The sequence below is a fragment of the Canis aureus genome, chromosome 1 (assembly GCF_053574225.1).
Source record: "Canis aureus isolate CA01 chromosome 1, VMU_Caureus_v.1.0, whole genome shotgun sequence".
NCBI classification, from domain to species: domain Eukaryota; kingdom Metazoa; phylum Chordata; class Mammalia; order Carnivora; family Canidae; genus Canis; species Canis aureus.
This window is the reverse complement of record NC_135611.1, coordinates 93,344,393-93,359,567: the sequence shown is the minus strand read 5'-3', so window position 1 is coordinate 93,359,567 and position 15,175 is coordinate 93,344,393. Positions and strand designations below refer to the sequence as shown.

The window sequence follows — 15,175 nt, the reverse complement described above, 5'->3', positions numbered from 1 at the left end:
GGAAAGCAATACCACATTTCGAACGGTTTCTACACCACTTTGACAGCAAATGACCATGCATTTGGGGAAAGACTAACAAATGCATTTGGGTGGCATTTAGACATTACATCAATTTCCAAAACATCTCTTTCTCCGTGTCACTTAGAGTCTTACAGAGTTACTCTTTTATTTCCTCCCTTCTTCCCCTATGTATTCATCTGTTTATTCATTCACTTAGGGAAAAAATGCTCAGCATCCACTGTTATATCCTTGCATGTATGTAGCTCCGTGTACTTTTCAAGGTGCCTTTACAAAATTGTATTTACTTCCTGTAAATATACTATGAAGTTAGGGCTAATTTTATGGTTCTTCTTTTATAGATGGAAGAACCTGAAAATTGCTCCCAGTCAAAAGCTGGGAAGTGGTGAATTTAGACCAGAATTTTGGTCTTTTGATTTCTTAAACAAATGTGGCTTCCTGCTTTTGTACAACACTTAATACTGTGTGGAGTGCTAATGTTGTAGACCACATTTATTTGTACTTGAAGAGAGGTGAGGACAGTCTTTGTGGAGTCTGAGGTCACACACCTACCAAGCAGTAGAATTCCCCTCAACCAGTGTGATCTGGACTGGTAATTGTTCAGACAATTAAAAAAATTGGTTCAAGTGGGAAATCCTGAAGTTGCTATATATACCTGCCTTCCACAAATTATAGCAACTTAAAGGATTTAAATGCATATTTATTTGCCAGTCTTTTGATGTAGGACCAAGGTCTTTTTTGTGATTAAGGGTCTTCTTGGGAGTCCACTTCAATCATTTTTCTTGCATAACTCTTCTATAATTTAAAATTATTGATTTCTTTAATGTGTAGTGAGAACTTAAAAACATTTGTGAAGCGATCTTGAGTGTAGAACCATTTTAGAGTTTTCAAGCTCCCACCTAAACTCTTTTGCAGATACTTTTCCCCACACCTAATTCAGTTTTTAGAAAGCTGTCATTTTTTTTTGCTCTTTCCAATGTAGCCACATAGAATAACAACCTGCCTTCTTTTTCTACTCATTTTATGTAATCCTTAAGCAAATTATGTAAATATAACAGCATACAAGTCATAAACACGTCTGTCATACATGGGTTTGAGAACAAACATAGTGACTCTAGGTAAATATCCAACTCATATTAGATGAGGTGGGGATGGAAGTAGAATGGCATATTAGAAAGTAGCCTCCTAGCCAGAGCACTTGCTGTCCCATGGGGGACAGTCTGTGTACCCCACAGAGGGAAGGGGGGACAGGAGTTGTGCCAATGAGTTGGTTAAGAGAGACTCAGGGGCAATGTAACCTATGGCAGTTTGTACCACTACAGTTCTGAGCCCAAGTGGGCTCAGGTGATCCAGACAGTCTGATGGATGGCTCAGGATGCTAGTCGGGGCTGGAAAGATGGATGACATTTAGGAAGAGGAGTTCGTGTGTGTGTGTGTGTGTGTGTGTGTGTGTGTGTGTGTGTGATAGAGACAAAGTAGGAAACAACCAGATGTTCTCAGCAAAGGAAAGAAGCCCACTTCCTTATAATATAAAAAAAGTGGATAATCAGACCAAATCCTCTTCTGAATTCTGCCTCATGTAGGAAATCTCAGATGGGTTTGGTGAGGATTTTGATTTGCTTCCTCATGCAGGTAAAATCGTTGTGGTAGTTAGAAACATAAACAGTTACTCAGTCTCCCACCTTCAGTGTGGACTACATTTAATGCATCCCAGGCAGATCCATCCCTATTTTAACAGAACTGCCAGGGAGGCATTTATGATTTCCCTTAGCGATCCACTCTGATGTTCTGGCCCTCTGTGATAGCCCTTCACACATTTAAAAATGATGACTAAATCTATCTTCCAGTGTCTAGGTTGGATTATCCCAAAGTGATAGAATCATCATGTCGTACATTCCATATTCTAAGTTTATGAAATAGAAAGAAACATTACAAAGCATACATTTCTCATCTATAATTTCAAATCATTCATGAAGGGTGTTGGTACTGTATGCATAGATGTATGTTAGTACTGTGTGTGTGTGTGAATGCGCACATGAACATAAATATGGGTCTAAAACACAGTGTGTAAATATAATATAAACACACAAATGCACTCATATACATCCACAGACAACACAGCTTTTGAGAGACATTTGATTGGATAAAGTGCCAAAGTCAGGCTCTCAGGTGTAGCCTGGAAGTCAGAAGGTCAAGGTTCTGTCTGCTGAGATCACCTGATAGAAGGGAAAATTGATTGTTTGATACTCTTTCACCTCAGTCACTTCTGACTGATCCTTTCTGGCCACTTCCTGCTCCTTCCTATGCTTTGTACTCTGTCTTTGTACTCTGTCTTGGTTGAACAAGATCTGACTCTCATATCAGTTTGCTAAACTCCTTCTGATTATTAAATGGGCTTGCTACTAAAAATGGATTCATGTGTTGGTCTCCTTTGGGTTATTTGTTTTTAAGAAAGGACTTGTAGAGTTGGAAGGCCTTGAAGACAGAAGGTCTTGACGACTGAAGGCTGGAGTCTCTAACATTGGGCCAAGTGGCTGCAGGGCCAGTTATGGTAGTTTGTCTGCAATACACTGAAATTTTATTGGTTACATGCAAAGCAGGCTTTTCAGTATGTGTGGCTTAATGAGAGCAGTGCCATCTAATAGAAATATAACATAAGCCACACATAAAAGCTACATATGTAATTAAAATGTTTTAATAGGCTCATTAAAAAAAGTAAAAAGAAACAAGTGAGAGTAACTTTAATAATATATTTTATTTAACACATCATATCTAAAATGCTATTTTAAGGATTTATTTATTTATTTATTTATTTATTTATTTATTTATGAGCGATACAGAGAGAGGCAGAGACATAGGTAGAGGGAGAAGCAGGATCCCTGCAGGAAGCCCAATGCAGAACTCAATCCCAGGACCCCGGGATCACGACCTGAGCCGAAGGCAGATGCTCAACCACTAAGCCATCCAGGCATCCCTAAAAATGCTATTTTAACATATGATCAGTGTACAAAAATTACTGAGATATTTTACTTACTTTGTGTGTTTCATCTTCAGTATTGGTATGTATTTTGTACAGTGCATCTATGGCTGGTGGCTACCCTTTTGGGTGGTACAGGTCTAGAGAGTGCCCCATTGTGAGAACAGGGAGCATGTTATCTCAAAGTGTTGGATCCCACTGGATACAGGAAGCCATTTAGATGACTGCCATTAACTAGGCAGTTCTTTGGTATGTGTTGGTCATGCCTTGTAAGTAACCGGAATCAACATTCTGTCAAGCATGGGGCTTTGGAACTCCACTGTGTGTTTGATTTCACCTCAAGGGGAGCAGATTGATTCCTATAGAGCTCTAAATAAAAAGAATTGTTCTTTAGAAAGAGACGTGTTGAGCAACAGGTATAGGATTTCCTGGATAATGGCCAAGCCTGAGCAGATTTTCTATAGATTGTCTAGCACACATTTTTTTTTTTTCTTCCTGGAGATGCCCTAGAATGAGATGGTAAAAAACAGCATGTGTTTCAGTGGAGGATTAGAAAAGACACCACGTTCCTGAAACTGACCAGGTTAGAAGTTGTTTCCAGGGGTCCAGGATGGATTGGGATGTGTCCAGAGCAGCAAACTGGTTTTCCCCTATTGCTTAGACCCCTAGGGGAGCCTTGTCAGTTCCTTTGCATTACTTAAGGACCCAAAGCTGCAAGATAAATATGGTGTACTTTTACTCTAAGGCTTAGGAAAAGAGCAGAAATATTATTTTTGTATTAAAACAACTGTGGCTGTATTATGAGTATAGTGCAAAATTGCATTGCATTTTAAAACATAAAACATAAGTCTTGTAAAAAAAATGACAGCAAATTGCTTCAGGACACACCATCTTTTTCCTTGGGCCTTGGGCTTAGAGCTCATTTCCCTTTGTTTGTTGGGAATACCTGTTAGCAGCTCTGCCTTTCCTGCCTATCCCACCACATATCGTCCAGTCTTGAGTTTAATGCACCGTCAGGTTCTGGAGGATGCACAAAAGGCAAGGACACCCTGATGAGGCCATAGTTACAAAAGGGGATTTTTCCAGTGGTGGAGAAATTCTTTTGAAATCAGTATTTTGAACAAAAAGGATAACAAATGCCTGGGAAGATTAATTTCAGTCAAAATTTAGTTTAAGAAACACATGCACACACACATACATACATACATACATACACATTCTTCACTTGAGAGTAGCCAAAGTTCACGTTCCCTCCATGTCATTTTTTTTATCTTAATATTTCTCGTAGTGAAATTTGATAAGCCAGGGCTATGTTATTTAGACAGTTGTTTTATTCCTTTTAGGATTCCAACTTGTGTTTTAAATCTTTTCAAACATTTTTGCTTTACTTTGATTATAAGACTAATGCATTCTGGTTGTATGAAGAAAAGATAGTTCCCTATTAGTGTTGTGATCTTATAATCTTGTTTATTATTATTGCTATTTTTTAAAAGATTTTATTTTTAAGTTATCTCTACAACCAACATGGGGCTCAAACTCAGAACCCCAAGATCAAGGGTTGCACATTCTACCAACTGAGCCAGCTGGGTGCCCTGATGATTCCTTTTTGAAATTTTTTTTTCTTTCTGGAGGGCAAACAGTAGGAACAGAGGATAAAAGTGATGCTTCAGATGATGAAATAATCCTAAAAAAGATATGTATGTCCACCACTTACATATTATAAGTCTATCAGTTGCAATTGAATGAGCAAAAAAGGTCAGAAATGATTTAGCATGAAAAAAGCTAAAGTTAAAAAGAGTAATCTAGAGAATATAATGTAGGTAGGTGAGACAGGGGCTATCAGCTATCAGACTTTACTCTGGTAAAGTTCTAACGATTCAGAGTTAGGAGATGCATGATACCCTTTGCTGACACTCACAAAATCTAGTGATCACAGTGGATAATGCTCACGCCATGGTCCTCTTTTTTACTGCACCTAGGCGTAGCCTCACCATACTTTTTATTCAGCTATTGGTATAGTCAAATGGAAACCTATTTAGTATCCTGGGTATAATGTAATAAGAGAGACTGGTAATAGAAAAACCATAAAAAAACCCTTGGATCATTTTTTTGGTAATGCTCTCTGAAAAGGAGAGGATGGAACCTAATGATTATCAGGTCTCCACAGCTCCCAAAGTCCAGACCTTCTGTTCTTCTGAATTTAAGGACAGATAGCACGAGTGTAATGCTTCTCAACTTGGATGCCAGGGTCTCCACGATTGTCATGTGTTGGGATGGTTGTCCCAGATATTTTCTCGTTAATGATGAAAGTACTAGAGCTGGCTCCCAGGTCTCTAGTAATGGCACGGAGCCCATACGTGAGGCCTGCTCATGGGAGTGCAGAAGTATGAGAACTTCATCTTCCCCAGCCATGGAGGAAAAGAAGCTGTGACTCTGTGGTCAGAGAAAGCAACGGTCTAATGATTTGTTTGGGACCAGCTTACTCGTGGCAGAGAATTCACAGCCACGGCAGCTGCAGTAGTTACAGTACTTACCATGTGTCTCTCTGCTGGGCATTTCAAGACTCTGAACCCCAAGGCAAGCCTGACTCATGGAATGCTCTGGGGCACGAGTGCTGAGGGTGGAATTAAAGAAAGCCACCTCTGGAAGAAGGACGTCAAGTGGGCACACAACACGGTGGACAGGAGATGCTGACTCACAAGGAATGGCACGGGGTTAGAGCCCTCATTGAGAAAACTGTTCGTTTTCCTGTTGTCAGGAACTGAGAACACTGGTGGCACTTTTAACTTGCTGTCCATAAGTGAATGGTTAAGGTTTCTTTGGTTGCTTCACAGAGGCCTTGTGAGTTTAGGTAGCCACCGTGGTTTTTTAGCACTGCAGGCTGGGGGAAGATTTGGCACTTTTCAACTTTTTTTTTTTAATTGTAAACTGGTAGATGGAGGTGTTTTTCATTTTTTTAAAAAGATATGTATGTATGTATGTATGTATGTATGTATGTATGTATGAGAGACACAGCAAGAAGGCAGAGACATAGGCAGAGGGAGAAGCAGGAAGCCTGATGTGGGACTCAATCCCAGAACTCTGGGATCACGCCCTAAGCCAAAGGCAGAGGCTCAACCACTAAGCCACCCAGGCGTCCCTGGAGGTGTGTTTCAGAAAGGAAGTTCCAGTTCCAGTGTTGGGGGATGATTAACACCTTCTCTCATGTGAGCAGGCTCTCTCATTCTCAAAGCAAAAGGAGGATATTCCCATGCATACTCTTATTCCCAGCAAAGTAACAGCTCTGTAGCCTTCTGCTCCAGCTCTGCTCTGGGCAGAGGCTGGGAACGGGGGAGAGATGAACACCAATTGCCTGTGAAGAGATCACTCCTGTCCTGCGGTTTTCTCAGGTTCACATTTTTTCACGTGGCCTCTTACAAAGCTCTGTGTGGACCAGCTTTGCACCAAACAGGCTGAGAAGTCCCAGTTCCTTTCACAGAAAGCGTGGCCCTGAAGGCCTGGCCCTGACATTGTGCTTGCTGCCCCGGAAGCAGGACAGGATAGCAACAGGACATGTCTGGGGAAAATTTTTCTAGAGCATTCTAAGGTACAAATTCTGAGAAAGGAGATCTGGGCAGTCACTAGTCAAAGGTAGAATAAAGAGAGTGCGTGGGAGACTTGGCCTGCCAGTGTGAAATCTGTGGGGCTGGTCCATTAACTAAAGAAGGCAGAGTTACTCAAAACCACACCATGCTATATGAAGTGCTGGAGTAGCAGAGGACTAGAAAAGAGGAAATATGCATCCAGTGTTTCCAAAAACAAGAAGAGAGAAATGAACCTGTCACTTATTATTATCTTAATTTAATCTCAAGGGAAGCAGTGGAAAAAAAATGAAAACCAAAAGACATGTCTTCCAAGAGTATTAATCAAGTTGTGAAAATCAAGAGCTTGATAAACCATGTTTAAAAACTTACCTTTATGAAATTGAGGGTAAAAAAAGTAATATAATTTGATAATGAAAGTACTATATTAAAATAACTGTACTTGTGGTCTAAATAATTAATCCAGGCCAATAAAGAGCCCACTTACAGGTTTTCAGCCCTACTTCAGGGCTCATTAATAGTCTGACATAGAGCTATCTTCTGGCTCTAACTTGAAACTATTTTTGTTTCGTTTTATTTTGCATACTTACTTTTAAAAATATCTGTAGTCATGGTATAGACTTAATGCTATGTTCTGATTTTTTGTCAGTTAATTTAAAGTTGCCATGAGTGGTTAGTCATGCTTCCTGTTGTCATAATTTTTATGGCTGTGTGATATTCCACCTGGAGACTATACTTCACTATGCCTGGTGTTAGATGCTTAGGTTATTACAAAAGGGCATCCTCACTAGTGCAAATAACCTGCTGCAAACCTCTTTGCATTGCACACCTTTTCCCCTTAGTTTGGACTACTTCCTTAAAATTGTTTTTAAGTAGGATGTGTGAAGGAAATGAATGTCTTGTTGACTCTATCCTTATTGTCAAATTGCTTTCTAAAACATTTCCGTGATTTTCACATGGTGCATTAAGCATGGATGTGGCCACTTGTGCCTAATGGGGTTATACTGCGTGAGAGATTCCCTAGATTTAATGCAACTGGAAATAATTCTCACCAGAGGTGATGGTGAGTCACCTCCCAAGGGAATCCTGGTCCGAAAAAATATCTTTAATGAATTGCTATGAACAAAAGGAAGACAATCAACTGCCAGTCAGAACTTTAGATAGCCTCCAATGGAAGGATTTAATCCTTTAGTTGGCACTGTCTTATGTAAGACCTTAAACTGGGGCCCCAAAACTGAGGAGTAAATAAAATTTTAATAAATTGAATTTTTGCACCTAAAAATGCCTCACACCTCAATAATATTTGTGAGTAAATGAAATGCATGGGAAACTTGTCGTTGAAAGTAAGCCTGAAGTGATTTTTTTTTTTTTTTTTGATCATGTGGTGGAAATGAGACTGTTCTGCTTGAAATTTTAGATGTTTTTCCACCCAGGTTTTCTTAAAATGAGGTATGCTTCTACAGTTCACTGCTACAGCCAATATTTGCAAATACTGTAACAAAAAACTGTTTAAACACAAAAACAAATATTCAGTCTGTCACATCCCAACCCATGTGGAAAGGGAAACACTTTGTAAAAGTGGGAAATCTTAATATTATAAATTGTTCGGTTGGAGCAGGAACTGTTTAAAAACTCACAACTTTAATAAGTGAAGGAGACATGCTGATGTAAACCACAAACATGTTTAGCACATGAGATCATTCAGCCTCCTTCTCACCTTCAAAACAAAAGGTTTTCCTTTTTCTCTAGTTTTTGCTTGTCCCCCCCCCCTTTCTTTTTTTTTTCTCTCTCTCTTTCTTTTATTTTTTTTGACAACCACGTCAAGTTTTCCTGGCTGCGGCCAGGGAGCAGCGCTCCAACTATTAAGCTGTGTGAGAGCGGTGAACTTGCTCAGCAAGGATCATTTGTCTCCAGTTGTCAACAAAGGTTTGTTTTACTAGGAACAATGACGGCGCAGGTTTGTGCAGAGTGTTGTGTGCAAAAGCGTTAATCAGTAAGCAGCTTGAGCCATACTCAAAATCTCTTTTACACAGTTATTTTGCTCTTTAGGGGTGATTGTTGTCTCTGTCAATTGGCACCATCTGAAAAAGAAGTTCATCAGTATGCCGGGATGCTCTCTGCAGAGAAGGCTTGACTCAGTCCTCTGTTCCTTTCTTTGGTTCTCTTTAATCAGTGTTCGCCAGCGCACAGCCCTGCCACTATTGATGTTTAAGTATAGCGAAGTGATTAAGCGATAATGATCTTGGTTTGCATCTTAGATGACAGATCGTGCCAGCTTTGGGGATACCTCAGTGCCCCGGGATGGAGTGCATTTTTCATATACTCACACACGCATTCACACACCCCTCACACTCACAGTGGACCTTGATTCCAAGGAGTACAGAAAGGACGACTGTTGGCCATTAGAAAGGGTGCTAGCCTTGAGCCAGTAGGAGTGACTGGGGGTGAATGAATTCTTCTGCTCTGTTTGGCACTTACCAAAAGGACCGAATCACTACAAGAAACATTCTGAGCTTACTCCCAGCATGGCTAAGCTGAGATCAAGTTGTTAGATACAGAGCTTGATAAAAGTTTCGATTTGAGTCCTAAGCAGTGGCACATATGTGAGGCTTCTCCCTGAATGCACATTTTAGGAGACCTTCCCCAGCCCTGCTCACTCAGTGACCCCCCTCATCACATCTTTATTAAGTTCAGTGGGGTGCTACTTTCCACACCTCACTGAGGCAGACCAGGCTGACACCAGGGAGGATCTGGAGTGGCATGGTTTCCAGTCCTTCCAACTCTAGACAGTGTTGTGAGAGGCAGAGTGTAATGCCTAAAAGCTTAGACCAGAAGGTCTAAAGTCAGAGATACCAGTATTCTAATTTTGACACTGTCTCTTTATAGCCATATGACCTTGAGTAAGCCAGTTAACCTCTTAGTATTAAGAATGAGTATATAAGTAATGGGCTAATGTAATAATAACACTCACTGTATCCTGGGTACTATGCTTAAGCATGTTACATATGCTCTTTCATGTACTTGACAACAATGCGTTGGGATACATCTTCTTATATCTTGAATTTACAAATGAAGAAACGGAGACCCGAGAGGTTAAAAATCTTACTATAGGTGACATAGTTGGTATGCAGCAATCAAACAACTATATCTCTTGAGCCATATTTATTCCACTATACCATCCTGCCTCTCCTGAAACTGCATGGTATGATGTCTTGTGTACCAGAATTTCTGCTTTTGAGAGGTTGAATAAATGAGGTTGAAAAGGTTGACCAAGGAGCTCCCTGGGTTTTAAACTTGTGTTTTCTTTTACCTCTAGTGGTTGGGGAGTGGGGGGAGGATAGAGCTATCAGAAATGGCAGTCTAACTCGTCACTGGTCAAAGTGGTCTCCAGCAGCAAGTGCTTTAGAGGTGTGAGAAATTGAAAGGATTACCAAAGGCTCAGGCATTCCATAGACAGACTTCTCTCCAGGGGGTCTGTGAAGTAATAATAGCAATGATAATGCAGGAAAACCCATGTGAGGGTCTAGGGAGTCACTTTAGTTAAAGGTCTTTGAACTTGGAGGCTGAGGGCATCACAGGATTTGTACACCTGGACTGTAACAGTCGCACCAAGTCTTGGGGTGTGAGTGTTTGGAAATGCCCCTTGAAGCATACCATAAGCCCTGTGGGCTTCATTGCCCTTGAGCAGAGCTTCCCTTAGTCAAAGTTGGAGGGAGTTGGAGGTTCTGGTCGCCTCAAGATTGGCAAACCTAGGATAGCACCTGAACAGGAAGGGTCAGTCCCACTACAAAGACAAACCTTTTTGGAAGAGACCTGGCAAGTGCCTAGATCGGAGTTTTCTGTAATAATGGTGGCTAGCTGTGACTTCTGGGAGTTTGGCTGGAGATTGTCACAAAAGAAGCAGTAGTTAACCAAGAGGATCAAGGAATCCATCTCGTCTGCCAGTCTTAAAGATTGAAGGTAATTTGAGAACGCTCTCTTTGAAAAAGGGTGTCACCAATGTATTCATATCATTGGTGTCAAAATGATGTAACTGGTCGTCAGAGCTCATCCTTTTCATTAATATAGGCATTACAGTCATGTGGTGGTCTTGGGAGCAGAGTTTTGATTATTAGAGTAGAAAAGAAATTGTCCCAAACACAGAAACATTTTGCCTGCATACTGATTTCCACTAAGGTATATTAGGATTAACAGTCTTCTCTCTATGGTCACGGTGTCCGGGGTAAAAAAAATTATCTATCTATTTATTTATTTATTTATTTATTTATTTATTTATATTTTTAAAAAAGATTTATTTATTTATTCATGAGAGAGAGAGAGAGAGAGGCAAAGACACAGGCAGAGGGAGAAGCAGGCTCCATGCTGGGAGCCCGACGTGGGACTTGATCCCAGGACTCCAGGACCGCACCCTGGGCCAAAGGCAGACGCCAAACCGGTGAGCCACCCAGGGATCCCCTCCTGGGTAATTTTAAACTGTCATTTACTAACATCTCAGTGCCAGATGTTTAAACATGACTTAGTATTTGGAAATTGTAGAAGGAAAAAAAAGAATAGAAATATAGCATAGATGGATGGTCTTCTAATTTTACATGACCTTTCTATCTCTTCCAACTTTTTCAACTTTATTGTGGCTATTTCCAGAATTAATGATGACAATGATGAATAGTAGCTGTCGTTTTATATTTTTTAGTATTTTACCTGTTGTTAGTCCTTAGGTAATGTTTACAAATTTTCTTATATTTTAACTCTTCAACAAACTAAGTTAGAGATTATTATCACTATTTTAGTTAACACATTGAGATCCAGAGAAGTTATCTAATTGTTTACAGTCACACAGCTCATGGCAGAGTGAGGACAGGAACCGTAGAAAATGTAGTGCTTAAAGTTAGACTCCTTTGTTTCATTTTTAAACAATTTTTTTTGGAAATACAAAATAGTGAATTAAAAAACAAATTTATATAAATCTTTTAAAAAAGCTAAAAAATTTAAAGAAATGTTTCTCTTGATTTCTGGTAACTAAAGAAAAAAGTATTGCTTGGGAAAATTAACTTTTGTAGACTGGAGTGAAGGGCTTTCATAGAAACAACTATAAGGCCTTCATCAGCTTTGTCGATGTCAGTGTTTTAAGCCCCATGCCTTCCATTACGTTCATTTGCAGTATATACTTTAATAGTATTTCCCATGATGGTCTGTGAGTTAGAAACACTATTTAATAGTACTTCCTGTGAGTGTCTGTGAGTGATAAAATCTTGATCTTTGAATGTCTGAAAATGTCTTATTTTGCGTGATTGAATGATAGTTTAGTTGGGCATAAAATTCTAGGTTGTCAGCAATTTTACTCAATATTTTGAAGATTTTAGCATAGTTGGTCTCAGTTTTGCTTTTCAAGCTTGCTAACTATCTATCTATCTAATTCCTTGAAGAGTTTTGCTTTATTCTGAGATTTTCTGTTTTATAACAGGGTACACAGATGTGGATTTATCTTTTTGTCCTGCTCATGTGTTCACTCTAAGAATTTTTCTCAAATTGTGGGAAATCTCTCCAAATATTCCATCTTTATGATCCTCTCCTTTTTTTTTCTGGTGTTGTTATTAGACATATAGCAGAGCCTCTTAATCTATCTAATGAATCTCCTAATTGAATCTCAATATTTTATTTTATTTTATTTTATTTTATTTTATTTTAGTTTAGTTTAGTTTAGTTTAGTTTAGTTTTTTTTGGGGAGAACACATGCCTTTTATTGGTCTAAAGAGCATAACTAGTTAATAGGCTTGGGCAGAGCTCCCCTATTTGTCCTGGCTCCCATCTTCCCTCTCCTGGGAGTTTATGATTCACCCCCAGGGAAGAAGAATATTCTGGACAGGGGTGGCAGACAGAGCCAGGATAAAAAATACAGAACTGGGGCCTGAAAGGGTATCATGGTGAAGTAGAAAACAGAGTTTTCTGGGTTATGGATAAAAAATCCATCAGGGCAGAAGAGAAGTTTCTCCACATTGGCCCCCCACCTGCCCTTGCCAGGAATGGGAAGGGGCAGGAAGCTTCAGCTGGATATTTCCTACTGTGCCCTTCATGCCATAAGCATCTCCCGGATGTTGTCCTCAGCTTCCTTCACACTCTGCTCCAGGTAGGATTTTTTCTGTTCTAGTTCTTTAATTTTTTCTTCTGCTATTTTCTGTTTTTCTAACAGTTGACTGTGAATTACCTCCTTGGACTGAAGAATAAACATTCTTCCTATACCTTCATACATGTTAGTCTCATCTACCAAAGTCATAATCTCTGTATCTGTAAGATGTGCATGCTTTTTCGTTCTGTTTAGCTGTTAAATATGTATATCTGCAAACTTCACCTTCTGTTGAGTATCAATAACTCTGGCTTGAAGTTCTGTGAAGGCCTTCTTCAACTCCAGATCCACAGGAGTCACCATCTTGATTCACCGGATCTCAATATTTTAAAGAAAAATATATTTTCTCCTTGTTCTTCCTTCTAGGTAAAGTAAAATTATACCTCCTAGTATTATCTTCTGATTCACTGTTCTTTTGGGGTATGTCAAGATACAGATTTTATCTTAACTTATTGAATTTTTCTAGATCAGTGAGGATGCTTTTACTATCCAGGACTTTTGTTTTTTAAAATATCTATCTGTTCTGCATTGCCTGGGTGGCTCAGTTGGTTAAATGTCCAACTCTTGGTTTTGGCTCAGGTCATGATCTCACAGGTCATGGAATCAAGCCCTGTGTCAGGCTCCAGGCTCAGTGTGGAGTCTGCTTCAGATTCTTTCTCCCTCTTCTTCAGCTCCTCCCTGCTTGTGCTCTCTCTCAAATAAATAAATAAATAAATAAATAAATAAATAAATAAATAAACACATTTATCTGTTCTTACTCTTTTTCCCCCATAAATTTTTGAGTGTTTTTCATGGTTATTGCTTCTTTATTCATCTTAATCATCCCAAGCCTATTTGTTTTAAATTTTATCTAGCTGTTCTATGAAATTAACTTTCATTTGGGTTGAATTAATAACTGGATGGTTGATTAGACTTTCTCAGAATTAGATCTTTTTGTATATTTGTAATTCTAGTTTGTGGATTCCTTTCAAATGTGAGGGATTTTTTGCTTTCTTTTGTATTGTTTCTGCCTCTCATTCTCCTTCCTTGACTAATGCTCTTGTGGTTTTGCAGTTGCCTTCACTTGGTGCTTCAGGCCCTGTCCAAAACTGAGTATTATATGGTGTTTATGCTTGCTCTGTGATGGTTTGGGAAATATCACAGATTCATACAGCAAGCAGACAGTATGACTCAATTTCTCTCCTAAGACTTCTCTCCATGAATACTTGGCTGAGGAGGGCTTCAGACAGTGAGCTGGGCCCCATCTCCCTCTGGCATGTGGTGGCTGGATCTCCCTACTTCTCAGAAGTCTAGTTCTCTCTGCCCTGTCTGCTTCTGTTTTGGGAGTCCTACATTTCTTTGATCCCAGTCTGCCTTCCATTCTTCCTTTCTTTTCTTTCTTTTCTTTCTTTCTCTTCTCTTCTCTTCTCTTCTCTTCTCTTCTCTTCTCTTCTCTTCTCTCTCTTCTCTTGTCTGTTTCTTTCTCTCCTACTCTCTTACCTGCACCCCCCCCTGTCCTCTTTCTTTTTGTTTCTTTTCCAGTCAGTGGAGATTTATCTGATAATATCTTACTGATCTTCTTGTTTAAAAATTCAATTTCAGAATGTAAACTATGTATTTTGATCAGAGACAATGTTTCATAGCTCGGACCTGCAGGGCTGAGCTGACCTGACCTGTATCATGTTCACTTTGCCAGTCTGCCGATTTTAAAGTAGTTTTCCCAGGAATGCCCAGGTACTATTGTATTGTGATTTGCCTGTCCCTTCTAACCTTTTCTGGCAGAACTGCTTCAGAAATTAAGGGCTTTACTTTCTTCCTGGTATGACTTTGATTGGGCAATATTCAGAATAAATTTCAAGACTCCACCTTCAGTGTAAATGTCAGTATTATCTCGAGTTAAGGAGAGTAGTATTAAGAAATAAGTAAGTTTATAGAAATTATTCTCCAGAACCAATTTTCAGGAGATGCGACATTTGATATGATGTGTACCCAAGTATAAACTTCCACTTAGCTCTCATGTGTTGAAATAGCTGACAAAGCTTCATGAGTTGTTAGGGTTTCCCTTATCTTTGAAATCAGAGCTAGTATTGTAGTATAGACTTTATTTATATCAAAGCTTCGACAAAAGCAAATGTTAATAAAACTGCAAAATAATTTATTATTTTCACATCTTAATAAATTCAAAGAACCAGAAACTATCCCTGCTTCAGGGTACTTTTTCAGGGTGCGAAGGTGCCGCTGTACTGTCGACAGCTCCAGCTCCTCTTCCAGAAAGTCTTTTAAAGCTCATAGTAACTTAGCTGTCATGAGAGCAGTTCATGCTCTTCTACTCAGATCCTCAAGTCTGAGGACTGGTCACGGTAATCTCCCTGGGTTAGATCTCTTGAAATGCCCTCTTTACATAAAGTAACTTAATATCAACTGTTGTTTTCAGAATGATCATTTACTTATTTTCAGTTCTTTTAAAAATCTCTTGAAAAGGTAGTTTGTAGATAAAGT

At 39.4% G+C, this 15,175-nt stretch overlaps 1 protein-coding gene and 1 pseudogene across 40 annotated transcripts in view; one reads left to right on the top strand and one right to left on the bottom strand.

Moving 5' to 3' along the window:
* GLIS3 (GLIS family zinc finger 3) overlaps positions 1–15,175 on the top strand; it is a 548,443-nt gene that overhangs the window by 148,423 nt on the left and 384,845 nt on the right. The window contains exons 1-2 of one of the 40 annotated variants that reach the window (XM_077908945.1): positions 9,839–10,536; positions 10,891–11,011. The exons of 36 other annotated variants lie outside the window; for them this stretch is intronic. The gene's annotated coding sequence lies outside the window, so the exon portion shown is untranslated. Of the gene's footprint in view, positions 1–9,838; positions 10,537–10,865; positions 11,012–15,175 lie in introns of those variants that run through there. 3 more of the 40 variants (XM_077908936.1, XM_077908926.1, XM_077908965.1) reach the window with 3 other exon arrangements.
* On the bottom strand, positions 12,442–13,000 carry LOC144289822 (prefoldin subunit 1 pseudogene; annotated as a pseudogene).